The 13,854-nt window shown below is 31.4% G+C and overlaps 1 long non-coding RNA gene across 1 annotated transcript; it reads right to left on the bottom strand.

Moving 5' to 3' along the window:
* Positions 1–381: 381 nt before the first annotated feature.
* Positions 382–3,879, bottom strand: LOC145792912 (uncharacterized). The gene is made up of 3 exons (XR_014333103.1): positions 3,678–3,879; positions 1,152–1,220; positions 382–654 (listed from the first exon to the last, which is right to left on the bottom strand). It is a non-coding gene; the product is annotated as an uncharacterized LOC145792912 (long non-coding RNA).
* Positions 3,880–13,854: the final 9,975 nt, after the last annotated feature.

The raw sequence follows: 13,854 nt of genomic DNA, 5'->3' as shown, positions 1-13,854 counted from the left end.
CTAGATAACCGATGTTTTGCGCCTCTATCTTACATGGAAACATGTGTTTGGACAGGTAATAAGATAGAGGAACTAACAAGGTACGGACATCATAGTCAGCATGAGATGTAAAGTCCATGATATGTAACGTGCTGACTAGATGATGTTGTCTGCTTGATCAGCAAAAACAAGTTGTTGATAAGGTGTGTTAAGGAAAACCTTTAGGAATGGGCCTTAGAGGAAGTACTTAACTGTCACGACCCAAACCCGCCCCTATAGGTTTAGCATCGTAACCGGCTAGTAATCCTGGGATTACCGAAGGCCTCTGAGACAGATTAACATAATATTAGGGGCTAGCGGAAGCAAATAAGAAATATACAACGTCTATTGAGCAATGCAGACTTATATGAAACAGAAAATTTTTAAACTTTTTATATACATATATGCACATTATCTTTAAGTCGTTTTATATATACAGATTAGACAAAAAGGGACTTAACCCTATTTACAAAATACACAAGACTTGTTCGACCAAACACGAAAACAAAACTTAAACTTTAAATCACATAACGTTAAACACTTAACATATCCGGAACCTCCACGGGAGGCACATAGGTTGGCTGACAAAACATATTCTAGACAGATGCCTCTAAGCCTGGTCACGCGCCTGATCACCTACATACATAAATAATACAATGAGCTAAAGCCCAGTGAATAATAACAGAGTAAAGGATTTAATGAATGATGTCCATCACAGAGTTAGAAATCAAATTCTTATCGGAAACAGAGTCTTACGCATATTCAGATTCCAAATCAGAAACAGATTCATATACATATTCATAATCATTTCCATATTCAGATTTCGCTTACAATCATACGTGATACATCCATTAGCGTTAACAAATCCGATGACCCATAAAGGGATGGCCTTAAAGGCATTCCGATGACTCATGTGCACAGAGACGTTTCTGATGACCCATAAAGGGACCTGATGACCCATGAAGGGACGCATATCATATGATGCTAAGGATGCCATGAATAACTTTCAGAATCTTGGACAACCATTCATTCATTTCAAACATAGCATAACATTTCAAAGAACTAATTACTTCGTATCATAATATTTAGAAAATACTTAACATTGAACATAACTTTACAAAGTTATTACTCACAGATGGCTGCAGAAGCAAATCAGACAGACTGGACATATCAGATAAATCAGGCAGACAATGGCACGTGACCTATACAAGCACATAACATATACACATTGAAATACAATATTACTTCCTTGATCAAACTTGACTTTTCTAGTCTTCTACTACGCTTATTCTTTCTCATTCAAATAAACCGGGTTCTTATTTCACATATTCTTTCATTATTAAGCCCTTCTTTTCCAAATGGATTGATCTTTTACTTGGCTTCTTAAGCAATTACCACTAGATCAATGATTAATTCTTCAACTAACTAATCTATGTTGATTGGTAGCTTATTAATCTTTATTAAGTCATAATCATGTCTAGAATGCCTTGGAAAGAGATAAGAATAAAAATGTGAACTAAATGCAATTTTCCAAAATATGCTGAAAATGGGTCTCCGTTCGAGCGCCACTTTGGTCACTCGAGCGGACTGTAAAATTTAAAAAACTACTGGGAGCTCGATTTTCACGCTCGAGCGAGACTTTCCTCGCTCGAGCGGACAACGCAAATTCTGAAATTCCAAAATTGCAATTGAAGTTCAAATTTGGTATTCAAAGCCTCAAAACATGTACTTTTGGTACACAAAAATGGAAAACCATTGTATACTTAAATACACACTTTCAATTAGAAATCATTCATTCAAAATCATGCTCCAATTGTTCAAATTTAGTTTTAACTCATCTTCCCCATATCAAACCCAATTTCAAGCCCACAAATTTTAAAACACGAATTAAACTTTCAAAACTCTTGAAAAATTCATAATGTACATACAATTGGAACTCAATTTCATGTTAGGACAAATAAATTCCACCCATAGTAATTAATTTCTAAATTAATTCTCGTACGTTTGATCATAGCTTCAATTTCTCATTTTCTCTTTAATTACATAAAATTGGCGTCAAGTTCTTTCTAATTTCCTTGAAATCATGAAATTGGAGTCATGAAACTTCTTATAAATTTTCCAACTAATTTCCATAATCTTAAACTCAACTTAATTTGTAATCAAAATAAATCTTAAATTACATTACATGCATGGATTAAAAATCTAATTATAAAATCAAAGTTTTATCTAGCATTAGGATTAATTCTAATTTTCCATAAACTTGATGTTCATAAAATATTTCTTTTTTTTTTTTCTCTTCAAAATATGAGATTGAATTAATCCAAATCCTTCAAAATCCATGATGCATGTATAATTAGAGTATTAGACTTGTAAAATTTATTCATGCATGTAACAATGAAGCTTAATTTCATGCAAAATCACATCATCAAACCCAAAATAATTAATTTCTAATTTATTTTCCATAACCATCCACATGCATGCAACCCATTTCAAATTAACTTCTATAATTTTGAATCGAATTCAATTTCATCACCCTTTTACTAATTCCTTTTAATTTACATGAAATTGAAGTTAGGGGTGTGCGCAGTGCGGGTCGGTGCGGTTTGAGAGAAAAATAGAAACCGTATGGCGGGTGGCGGATTGATAAAAGTGTCACTAGAATTTGCCATTTTCCTTATCAAAAACCGGCGGTTCGGTTGGCAAATAATGGCGGATTTGCCTTGGCGGTTCGGGCGGATTGGTGGTTTATAAAAAATATAATTCAAATTACAAAACTTAAATCAAAGAGTAAAAAAAAGACGAGAGACATCGTGATGTTAAGCATCTTGCGAAGCTTTCTTCTGATGCAGCAAGTGTAGCAACAACATGATAATATCAACGACTATGCCATCAGTTCATTACAAGTATCTGTAGAAGCTGCAATGATCAAATACAATACATAAAATTCCCCTCGAGCATTAATGTAATACTATATTCTAAGGTATAGAACAACAAGCAAACTTAAGTAAAAAAGAATTTTTAGAATCCTATAAAACATGATTTAATAGCGGTGCGGGTCGGTGCGGTTTGAAAGAAAAATAGAAACCGGCGGATTGATAAAAATGTCATTAGAATTTGCCATTTTTCTTACCAAAAACCGGCGGTTCGATTGACAAATAATAATGAATTTGCCTTGGCGGTGCGGTTCGGTGCGGTTTTGGCGGTTTCGGCGGTTTTGGCGGTATTATGCACACCCCTAATTGAAGTTATATGACTCTTAGGAAAGTATTTGTAGGTATGAAATTAAGATTAAAACCAACTAATTTTCTATATTCAAAATCAAATCATAATTTCATTCTTCAATTGCTCTAATTTAGATTTTTATTAATTTCCTTCATATCTAACCCAAATTTAAACTTATCAATCTTTTACACATGAATTAAATCTAAAACCTTGAAATTCCAACATGCATGCAAGGATGAGTTTCAATTTGTGAAGAATAATAGAAATCCAACTCTAACTAATTAATTTCCAATTTATCTCCATAATCTATAAACATAATTCCAATTTTCTTCATCTTCTTGCTAATTCCTATTAATTACATGAGATTGAATCCAACCATCTTTTAATTTCAGCTTTTAGGTGATTTGTCTACAAAAAATTAAGCTTCAATTCCTTACCTTAAGCCTTCCATGGTTGAATCTCTTGAGTTCACTTCTTCCCATTTCCACACAAGACTTGAGTTGCTCTTTTTCCTTCCAAAATTTCCATCAAAGTGTTTTCCCTCTCTCGGTTTTGTCTCCAGCCGGGCAAATTGATGAACTAAACAATACATACCACTTCTTCTTGACCTCTACATAGCACACGTGCACTCTCCTTTGCTTTCCAACACATCACATACACACACATACACAGATTTCTCAATACACCCACACCCATTTACACCCCCCAATACCAATCTAGTCCATAATTCAATTTGTCTAGGAATAATTTAATTAAGCATCACTTAAACTTAATAAATTTTAATTAACACAAAATTAGTTAATTATAACTAATCTCAAATCTCATATAATTTAATTAGTCTAATTGACTTCCATTAGGGCCTAATTAAATATAATTAAATTGATCAATCTGAATCAGATTTTTAATCGAACTCCTAAAAGGTTCCAAATATTAAATTAAACTTGTTTTCATCCTCAATTTTGATTCCCCAAATCATTTAGCCCTTCAATTTTTGATCAGACACCAAATCTTTGTCAATAAATTACATATTCAAATTGAACACCCCATAAATAAATTTAATTCGTAATAGTCACAATTCTCAATCCTTATAATTTAATTAACTTAATTTTCTCCAATTCGGATCTAATTAATCGAATCTCAATTTTACTAACTGAAACGAATATTTAATTAAACTCCCAAATGGGTCCATAATTAATATTAAATTGATTCAACTTCTTAACTTCACTTCCTTAAGCCATTTGGACCCTTAATTTCTAATTTCAAAATAAATCTCTAATAGAATCATATACGGATCAGATCCCACAATCCTCATAAATCTCAAATTAAATTACAATACCCGGCAATTAAATTTCAATCATCGTAATTAATCAAGTACTAATCATTATACGTGATGGGGTCGTTACATTAACAAAAATTTCGGCGCAGGTCAACACATGAGGAATATGTGCGACTGAAGTTGTCAATGGTGATTGGGTATGGACTATGAACCCAGCACTGAAAATTGATGCTATTCATTTAAAATATAGTGAATTGAAGTCATCTGGAATGTGTTGTCAATAGGAGAACACATTCGTACGAGTGTGGTCAGATTGATGGAAAAACGAGCGCACGTATGGCCAAGTCACAATCAGACGTCGATCTATGAGGTAATTTCATAGATGAAAGTTGGCATGAGGCAAAATTTTGGTACCAAGGTAAACATGTCCAACTCAGGTTTTATCACCAATATTATAATGTGATCAAGTGGGAGATGAAGGTATGAGAGGTGATCACACCATAATATGGTGGACCCTCTCACACTGAATTAAATCTTTATATGGTGATACAATCTTCCCTCAGGAAGAAGCAACTGGAAGTTTGAAGTTTGAATTTTAAATGAAGAGATACAATGTTTAGATATATGGTGACTATTGAGTTTGATTTTAATGGTTATAACCATTGATCAATAGCCACCATATATACTATAAATATATGGACAGAACGTGGGTTCAATTCACTTGAATTTCTCTCTGTTTTTCCTCTTCCAGATTGTGTTCTTCTGCATGATTAAACACCCTCATGGGAACTTTGATGCATTGCCATTGTTAAGATTATCTTACACTTTAGAGCTGCGGGTGAGTGGAAGGATTTTCCTGTAAAAAAAATAAAAAAATAAAAAGGTGGTAATTCGTACGATGCATAGTTATATATAATGAGTGCTACTATTAGCACTTATCTTTTTTCTTTGGACCCCTCTTTTTTTTATTCTTTTAATTCCAATTTTGCCCAAATATAAAGTTACATTTTTACTCTCGTCCCTAACATTCTAACCCTAATTTCCCAAACCCAAACCCTAACCCTAACCCTAATTTCTCAAACCCTAACTCACTAACCTTTTCACCACTATCTCCATCGGCGACCACCACTGCCATTGTCGCCGGTGACCTCCCCTTCTATCTTCGGTGAGGTCTTTGAGCTGACGGAGTGTTCGTGATCTGCAAACCAGGAAAACTCTAAAGTGGGTTTGGATGGTAGAGGCAGCAACATCGCGGAGAGAATTGGAAGCAAAATTAGCAGAGTATTGGCGGCGGAAAGAGGATTCGAGGGTGGCGAGGCGGCAGAGAAGAGAGGACACAATGGGTTGGGTTTGCGTTTGGGTTTGCTGGTGGAGTTAAAACTTTTCTTGGTATTTGCGTTGGTGGGTCGGCGATGGTTGTTGGTGAAGGAAGGTTTTGTGAGGATGGTGGAGATAGAGAGAGTGGAATTGGGACTATAGAGGAGGGTGGTAGTGTTGGATGAGGCGTACATTAGGTGGAATAGTGGCAATAACAACAGGTGGTGGTGGGTGGTGGTAGTGAGAGGCCATTGGAGGGGGAATCTTGGAAGAACAGTTGGGGGAGGTTTGAGAGGGGTTAGGTTTTAGGGCTTTGATTCGTGTTGTGGAGATGAATGGTAAAGTAAAGAAAAGAAAAAGGAATAAGAAGAATGTGGGCTGCCGGAGATAAGGTAGTGGTGCTGGAGGTGGTGGTTGGGAATGGGGCTAGGGTTTAGGTTTGGATTTGAGGATAGGGATATAGTTGGTATTAAGGTGGAGGTTTAAAGAGAAAATGGTGGGGATTCATTTTGTTAGGTGGGGGTTCAAAGAATTGGGTGGTCCAAAGTAAAGAGGTAGGTGCTAATAGTAGCACTCTATATAATTTAAAATTAATAATTTAAAAATAAAATTATAAAATATATGATGTGTTATAATTTAGGTTTAATATCATTCGCATTGATTGTCTTTTAATTATTTATTTTTGATGAGATTTTGATAATCAAAAACATAAAAATTAATTCGATTAAACAAACAAACAAATAAATAAAAAATAACTATAGTGAAACATCAATACGTATCATATCATTGAGAACTATGTTTTCCTATGATAAAAATAATATTCTACTACTGCCAACCCACAAACAAAACAAAATAAAAGACTAAATTATTCAAGTTCCTTATTAAAAAAATTAATTTGATATCAAATGTAAAGGAGCAAAATTAAATATTACATAAAAACATACAAACTATATGAATCCATCACCAAAATATTCTCAAAAGATAAAATTTTAAGCAAAAGAATATAGTAGATACTCAATAGCCAAGATAAATTACTTTGAAATTCTCAAATAGAAAAGAGTTTTTTAGTTTGGTGGGAAAGTTATTATGAGAATGATACACATAAATAATTTTCTTACACTTTTTTTTTTTTTTTTGGTACATAATATTCAACATTGATGCAATAAAGAAATTCAAAAACTCTCTAGCCGTCAAGTTTGGTATTATATTTATGATGTCACCTGCAAAAAAAATTAAAATTCAGACAAAAAATATAAATGTGTGGAGCATTTCAGCCATACCTATAACAATATAAAATTATAGAGAGAGAGAAAGAGAGGGGGTAATGCAAATGTGTAAAACTTTTCAGCTATACCTATAACGGTATAAAATTATATATCTATAGAGAAAGAGAGAGAGGGGAAAGAGAAAGAACAATATAATCATTTTGTATGTGTTTATAATCAATTGAAATATAAATGTTTATATAGAAGGAGAGAGATGTGAAATTGGATAGATAAATATAGATTATCTTTATTATATATTCAAATTCAAATTCAAATTATCTTTATTTTGAAATTTGTTGATAGATATAGATTATCTTTATATAGATTTTCAATTCAAATATTTTTGAATTTTGTGATGGCTTTCTCTTCTTTCTTTTTTTCTTGTTGATAAATTTGTATTTGGATAACTATTATTCTAAGAGCATATATTATTAAATAATTAAAAAAATAATTTTTATTTTAAATGGAAGTAATGGGAGAAGAGTAAGTTTGAAACTTAAGTGCCACATAATTTATTAAAATATTAGGAAATTAAGAATAAAGATTTGGAGGCCTAAGAGTACACTCACTACATTTGCTTATATATATACTAGCGGTAACCCGTGCTGTGCACGGAAATCAGGAATGTATAAGTTAAATAATTTATTATACTAATTTTTGTATTATAAAATATAAAATTCTTATAAATTTAAAATATAATAGGGAGTTATAACTAACAAATATTTTGAATATGATAACTATCTAATACCTAAGTTCATACATTCATTTTTTCCATCAATTTGTCATTTGAAACATTGATTATAAAATTATCTTAGCCCAAGTAGGTCATTTAGCAACATGAACTATATTTATATCGAACATTATTCTATCTTTAAAAACAAATAATGTAAAAGTGGATACCATTACAAATAATATAAAAATGTAAAAATGAATACTGCTACAAATAATGTAAAAATGTTCAAAGGCCCCTTTAAAGAAAACAACAAAAAAAATGCCCCCACTACATATACATATAGGTATACAATGAGACTAAAATTCATCAAAATCCTAAAATCCTACAATTGCCTAACCAATTATAACGTTGTCGATGGTTGAATGTAACTCGAATCTTAAACGTAGAGTTTGAACAAAACTTTATACCCAATATGCAAACACTAAAAAAACTCGATGGCATGTTAAAATATATAGCAAAAGTGTGAAGCATTTGAAAAATAAGATAGAAATGAATTTAAAGATAATTATTAGATTAGAGAATAAAATAAATTAAAAAAAAAGGATCATACGAAAAATATAATAAAAATAAAGTTGGAGATAATTATAGGATTGGGGATAAAAAAAAAATTAAAAAGGAAGAAATAAGAAATAAAGAAAAATGAAAATATTGGAGAAGAATAAGATAAATAAAAAATCAATAAAAAGATATAAGGAATCTTCGATAATAAAAAGATTTTAAAAGTTAAAAATTTAAAATAAAAACAATAGTAAGAGAAAAAAAATATTTCTTATTGTAGAAAAATAAGGATGAAAAATTAAAATCATAACTTTGAGAGAGCAACATGTAGGAAATAAAATCTTAACTCTGCTTAAGAATTGAGTATAGAGACTTTAAAAATTTTAGAGAACACACTATATTTGCTTATATATATAGTATAGATATATACATAGGTAAAAAGATAGACATCAAATCTAATTTAAAAAGCAAAGATAAAAGTAAAATAAACATCCTACAAAAAAAAGAAGAGAAAAATGTGGGAATTCGGTTGTTGATAATCAAAATTTTAAAAATATAAAATATTTATGAGAGATTACGTATGAGTAACAGATAATTTAATTTTGCTTGTTATATCAAAATAAAGGCATATATATTTTATTGAATAGTAGAAAAATAAATTTACTTTTTTAATAAAGTTGTAATAGAATAAAATATATTTAATTTTTAAATTGCATGCTTGATGATGATTTTTTCAACAAAAAAAAAAAAAAAAAAAACCATTGATAGAAAAATTTAAAATTGATGGTAGTCAATTGTTATCATTATAGCCTACAAAAAGAACTTTGGATAAAATCATGGATAGCCAATAAAAAATCAACACTTAGCATTAAATTTTGCAAAAATTTTAAAAAAAATGAAAAATTCAAAACAAAGTATTGGAATTCCTCTGATCATATAATTAGACATTTTAGTTAATTTTAAAATTTAAATGTTAAATCCAGTAAGATTATGCCATGTGGGTTAATTTAAAATTTAGATAATACACTAATAGATTTGAACCATTTTTTTTAATATTATTAAAAAAAATTCAAAAATTTAAATTAGGTATGCTTAGATAGAATTTAAACATTTTAAAATTTTAAAATTAAATATTGTTGGATGTACCTATCACTTTAAGCCAAATATATTTTTTATTTTTAAAAATTTTAAAATTGAGAAATTGTGTTTAAGGTTTTGAAGCTATTTTTTGTGTGTGTATTTAACTGGATGTATATTGGTTGTAGACGATTGAGAGAGCTTGAAAGAACAAATGTGAGATTAACTCTATGCATAGCTGATCTTATTGATTTTTAGAGTTTATCTGAAACTATTAATGGGTGTGATGGTGTGATAGATATGAGATAAAATTAAAAAAAATAAATTAAATTCAAGATTTGATGAGTTTCAAATCTGATTAAATTGAAGAACAAACGCAATTCACAATTTTTAATTTTTTATTTTTAAAAAAAGCAAGCCCAAATCATGTAAAATGTAATAATGAAGATGATGAAAAGATGTGTAAATGAATTGAAAAATAGTAGGGAAAAATATACACACATAAAAGTAATAGACATTGGAAAAATATATATAAAGTAGGAAATAATATTAGGATCATAAAAATGGAGAAAATGAAAAGATGTGTAGATGAGTTGAAAAATATTAGAAAAAATATATATGCACACAAAGTAACAAACACTAAAAAAATACATAGAAAGCAAAAAATAATATTGCACTGACCTTGTAATGATTTTCACAGATCATCAAACTTGCAAAATATAACAAACGAGAAGATGAGTGATTTTGAGAAAAGATAGGTAGATGAGAGAATGATTGAATGTAATAATGGAGAAGATGAAAAGATATGTAGATAAACTGAAAAATATTGGCAATATATATTTATATATATATACATACAAAAATAATAAACACTAAAAAAATGCATATAAAATAAAAAATAATATTAGGAGCATAAAAATGGAGAATATGAAAAGATGTGTAGATGAATTGAAAAATATTAAGAAAAAGAAATATATACACACAAAGTAACAAACACTAAAAAAATACATATAAAATAAGAAATAATATTACACTGACCTTGTAATGATTTTTTTTAGATCATCAAACTTGCAAAATGTAACAATGAAGAATATGAGTTATTATGAGAAATAAAAGATGGATAGATGAGAAAATGATTGAATTTGATTGGAATAAATTGAATAGAGGTGTGTGTGTGTGAAAGTTATAGGAGTTCCGGGGTTTTTTTTTTTTTTTAATTAAATTGAGATTGAGAGTGAGATAGATATTATTGTAAGTGATGGATATGGATGAATATTTTATTATTTGGCGATAAATATTATTGTTGGTGATAGATATGGATGATGGATATGGATGAATATTTTAATATTTTATATTTTATATAGGGGGAGAGAGAGTGAAAAGGCATGAAGAGGGAAAACAGAGGTAAAAGACAGTGCCACATAAAAAAAAATTTCTTTCAAAATTATGAGAATTTATGATTCAAGTTTTGAAACTTTTTGACTTAACAACTACATTTGGATATATATATATATATATATAATATAGATATAGATATATATATTATAGGTCTTCAAGCAAAAAAAAAAAAAGAGATTGAATGTGATGTGGTGTAAAAGAATGGAAAAATAGTATTGTTGAAAAATAAAAATGTAATGAGTAAGAAAAAAATTAAATATTGACTAACCTTTAACAATCTTAGAAAAAAATAATAAAAATGGTGTCATATTCTCTTGCATGATATAACCTCTTTAAGAATAAGCAAGTTACATATGATATTTTAAAAAAAATATTGGAACTATGTAAGGTAGGTAATTTTTTTATCAAAGAGATTAGTTTGGGGAAAGAAGAGTAAGAGTAGGAAAAAATGTTTTAATTTTCTGAAAATTGGTGAAAGAGAATATGATGGGGAGATTATGGAATATTTTGTTATTTTTCCGTTTAAAATCCATAATGTTAGGTTTTTATTCTTGGCAATCCCGTTTGACAAAACTCCTTTTAGTTGTACTTGCTTTCGCACTTTTATTTCAGTAAGGCTATGAGTTTGTTAGATGCGAATCCAACCTGAATTGTACCGTGCAGAGAAGTTTGTGATGTTAATTCTTTCAAGATTGCCACTTCGCTGATTATGACAGGGATTGTCATGACCCCTTCCCGCCACCGTGGGTTAAGGACATAACCGGCCAGTAATCATACCTACGGCCTCAAACCAAAACAACGTATTTTAACAGAGTTAATGGGGGCCAAACGGAAGCAACTTAAAACTTTGTCCTTAGAGCTGTGCTTATATGGCACATTAAAACAAACCATACACATATACATTAATAACTCACAATAGATACACAGTACCATAAAGTTCTGTACAGACAGGATCATCCAGAATTAAGTCAACCCATGTAAACTATATACAGACATATACAAATACTTCGCCAACATAACAACTTAGAACAAAATGGCAAAAGGCGAAGGTGAGTCTCATGCGTGAGACACATAGGTTGACTTTCCAAAACTTGGTTATTCCATACGAACTTCACTAGGGCTGGGTTTGGACCTCTCTTGGCTCACCTACAAACACATGAATGAGCGTGAGCGAAAGCCCAGTGAATAATATCAAATAAAGCAAATACATTGGAACATTATGCATCAGACGGCCTCGGGCCTAATTCATTCATGTCAAACTGGCCTTTGGCCTTTTCGAACATTCATATCAGACTGGCCTTTTGGCCTTATCAAACTTTCATTTCAAACTGGCATTTAAGCCTTTCAGACTTGTCATATCAAACTGGCATTTAAGCCTTTCAGACTTTCATTTCAAACTGGCATTTAAGCCTTTCAGACTTGTCATATCAAACTTTGTCCACCTTTCAACATTAATAAACTTTACAAAACTTACGTAGAAGTAAGCAATTGGACAATAACATATTTCAGATATTACTCACAGTGATTGGTTTGCGAATTTGCCCTGGAGCTCGACCTTACACATTCCATGAACACAAAAGGGTCACTAACAATCCAATCCGTTCTAAATTCACATTTTCCTCTTTAGGCTTTATTCTTATCTCTTTAACTCATTTACAATGTTTAACACATGCCTAAGAGTGCTTGCAAGTGAAAGAGAATGGAAAACGAAACACAGAATGCGAAAACAAAATCTCAGAAGACAGGGTCCCCGCTCGAGCGGACACCAAGTCTGCAAAAAGTACTGGGAGCACGTATTTCCCGCTCGAGTGGCCATTACCCCGCTCGAGCGGACATCAAAATTCTGGGTTTCTCAGATTGTGTTCTTGAGTTTCATTTCGACTTTCAACTAACAATTCATGCATTTTATAGCTCCAATTCCACACATACTTGTACTAACATGGTATAAACACCAAAACACATCATCATGGAGCTCAATTTCAAAGATTTAACACATCCATGGCTCAAATTGACACCAAACTCAATTCTAACATACACATTTATGCATTCAAAGCTCTTATCTTCATAGATTGTACATGCATGTGATGTCTAGCTCCCATTCTCAACTTAGATGATACCAATGGTGATTTTACATGAGCTTCAACTACTAATTTACATGGATTTCACCCCTTTGAGCTCAAACATGCAATATTTAAAGCAATTACACGCACATTGTGTTCAAATATGAAAATTCATAACAATTTCCTACATGCATGTGTTCTAAGACTTCAAATTTAACAAAACCAACTCAATTCATGTTCTTTAACATTTTCAACTTTGAACTTACAAATTACAAACAAGAGTCCATGAATCCACTCACCTAAGAGCTTCAACACTCAAGCTCTAGCCAAATCTAGAGCTAGATCTTCAAGAAATTCAAGCCTTGAACCAAAATTGCACAACTCTCCCCTTTTTCCTTCTATAGCCGACCCTCCCCTCTCTTATCTTAGAGTTGAAATCAGCCCAAATGAATATAAAAAGGGAATTGAGTGTAGAATGCCCATTTAAAATAAGTCCCACTAGCCAAAAATATAAATATCAAATAATTAGGCACTAAACCATTAATTAAATCAATTTAATCTGACTCGAATCAATTTTCAATTAAATTTCACCGTAGGCTCCAAAAATTACGCTAATCATAATGGCGCAATCAATTTCGGGTTCTGTGGCCGATAAGGCCTTCAATTTAATTTCCAAGGCAGGTAATCAAACAGATATTCCTACGGTGAACAGATAGAAATTCAAAACCACATATTTTCACATAATGGTGCACACAATCATATTAATCACATAATCATACTCAAATTAATGACCAATTAGCATACCACGGAACCGGGGTATCACAGGGATCGAGCTGCCCGGTCAGCTCGCGGGAGTCTAAGGGGCAGCGTCCCTTGGCGGGTCCAGGGCAGCGCCCCCGAAGCAAAATGAAAAATTACGTTCAAAGTTGCATGTCTGCCCTTGCTCGCTCGAGCGAAGGAGTTCTCCCTCGAGCGAAGGCTGCGTCTATG

Source organism: Camellia sinensis, chromosome 6 (assembly GCF_055761805.1).
Source record: "Camellia sinensis isolate YWXY chromosome 6, ASM5576180v1, whole genome shotgun sequence".
Lineage (NCBI taxonomy): Eukaryota > Viridiplantae > Streptophyta > Magnoliopsida > Ericales > Theaceae > Camellia > Camellia sinensis.
This window is presented reverse-complemented; position numbering and strand designations above follow the sequence as displayed.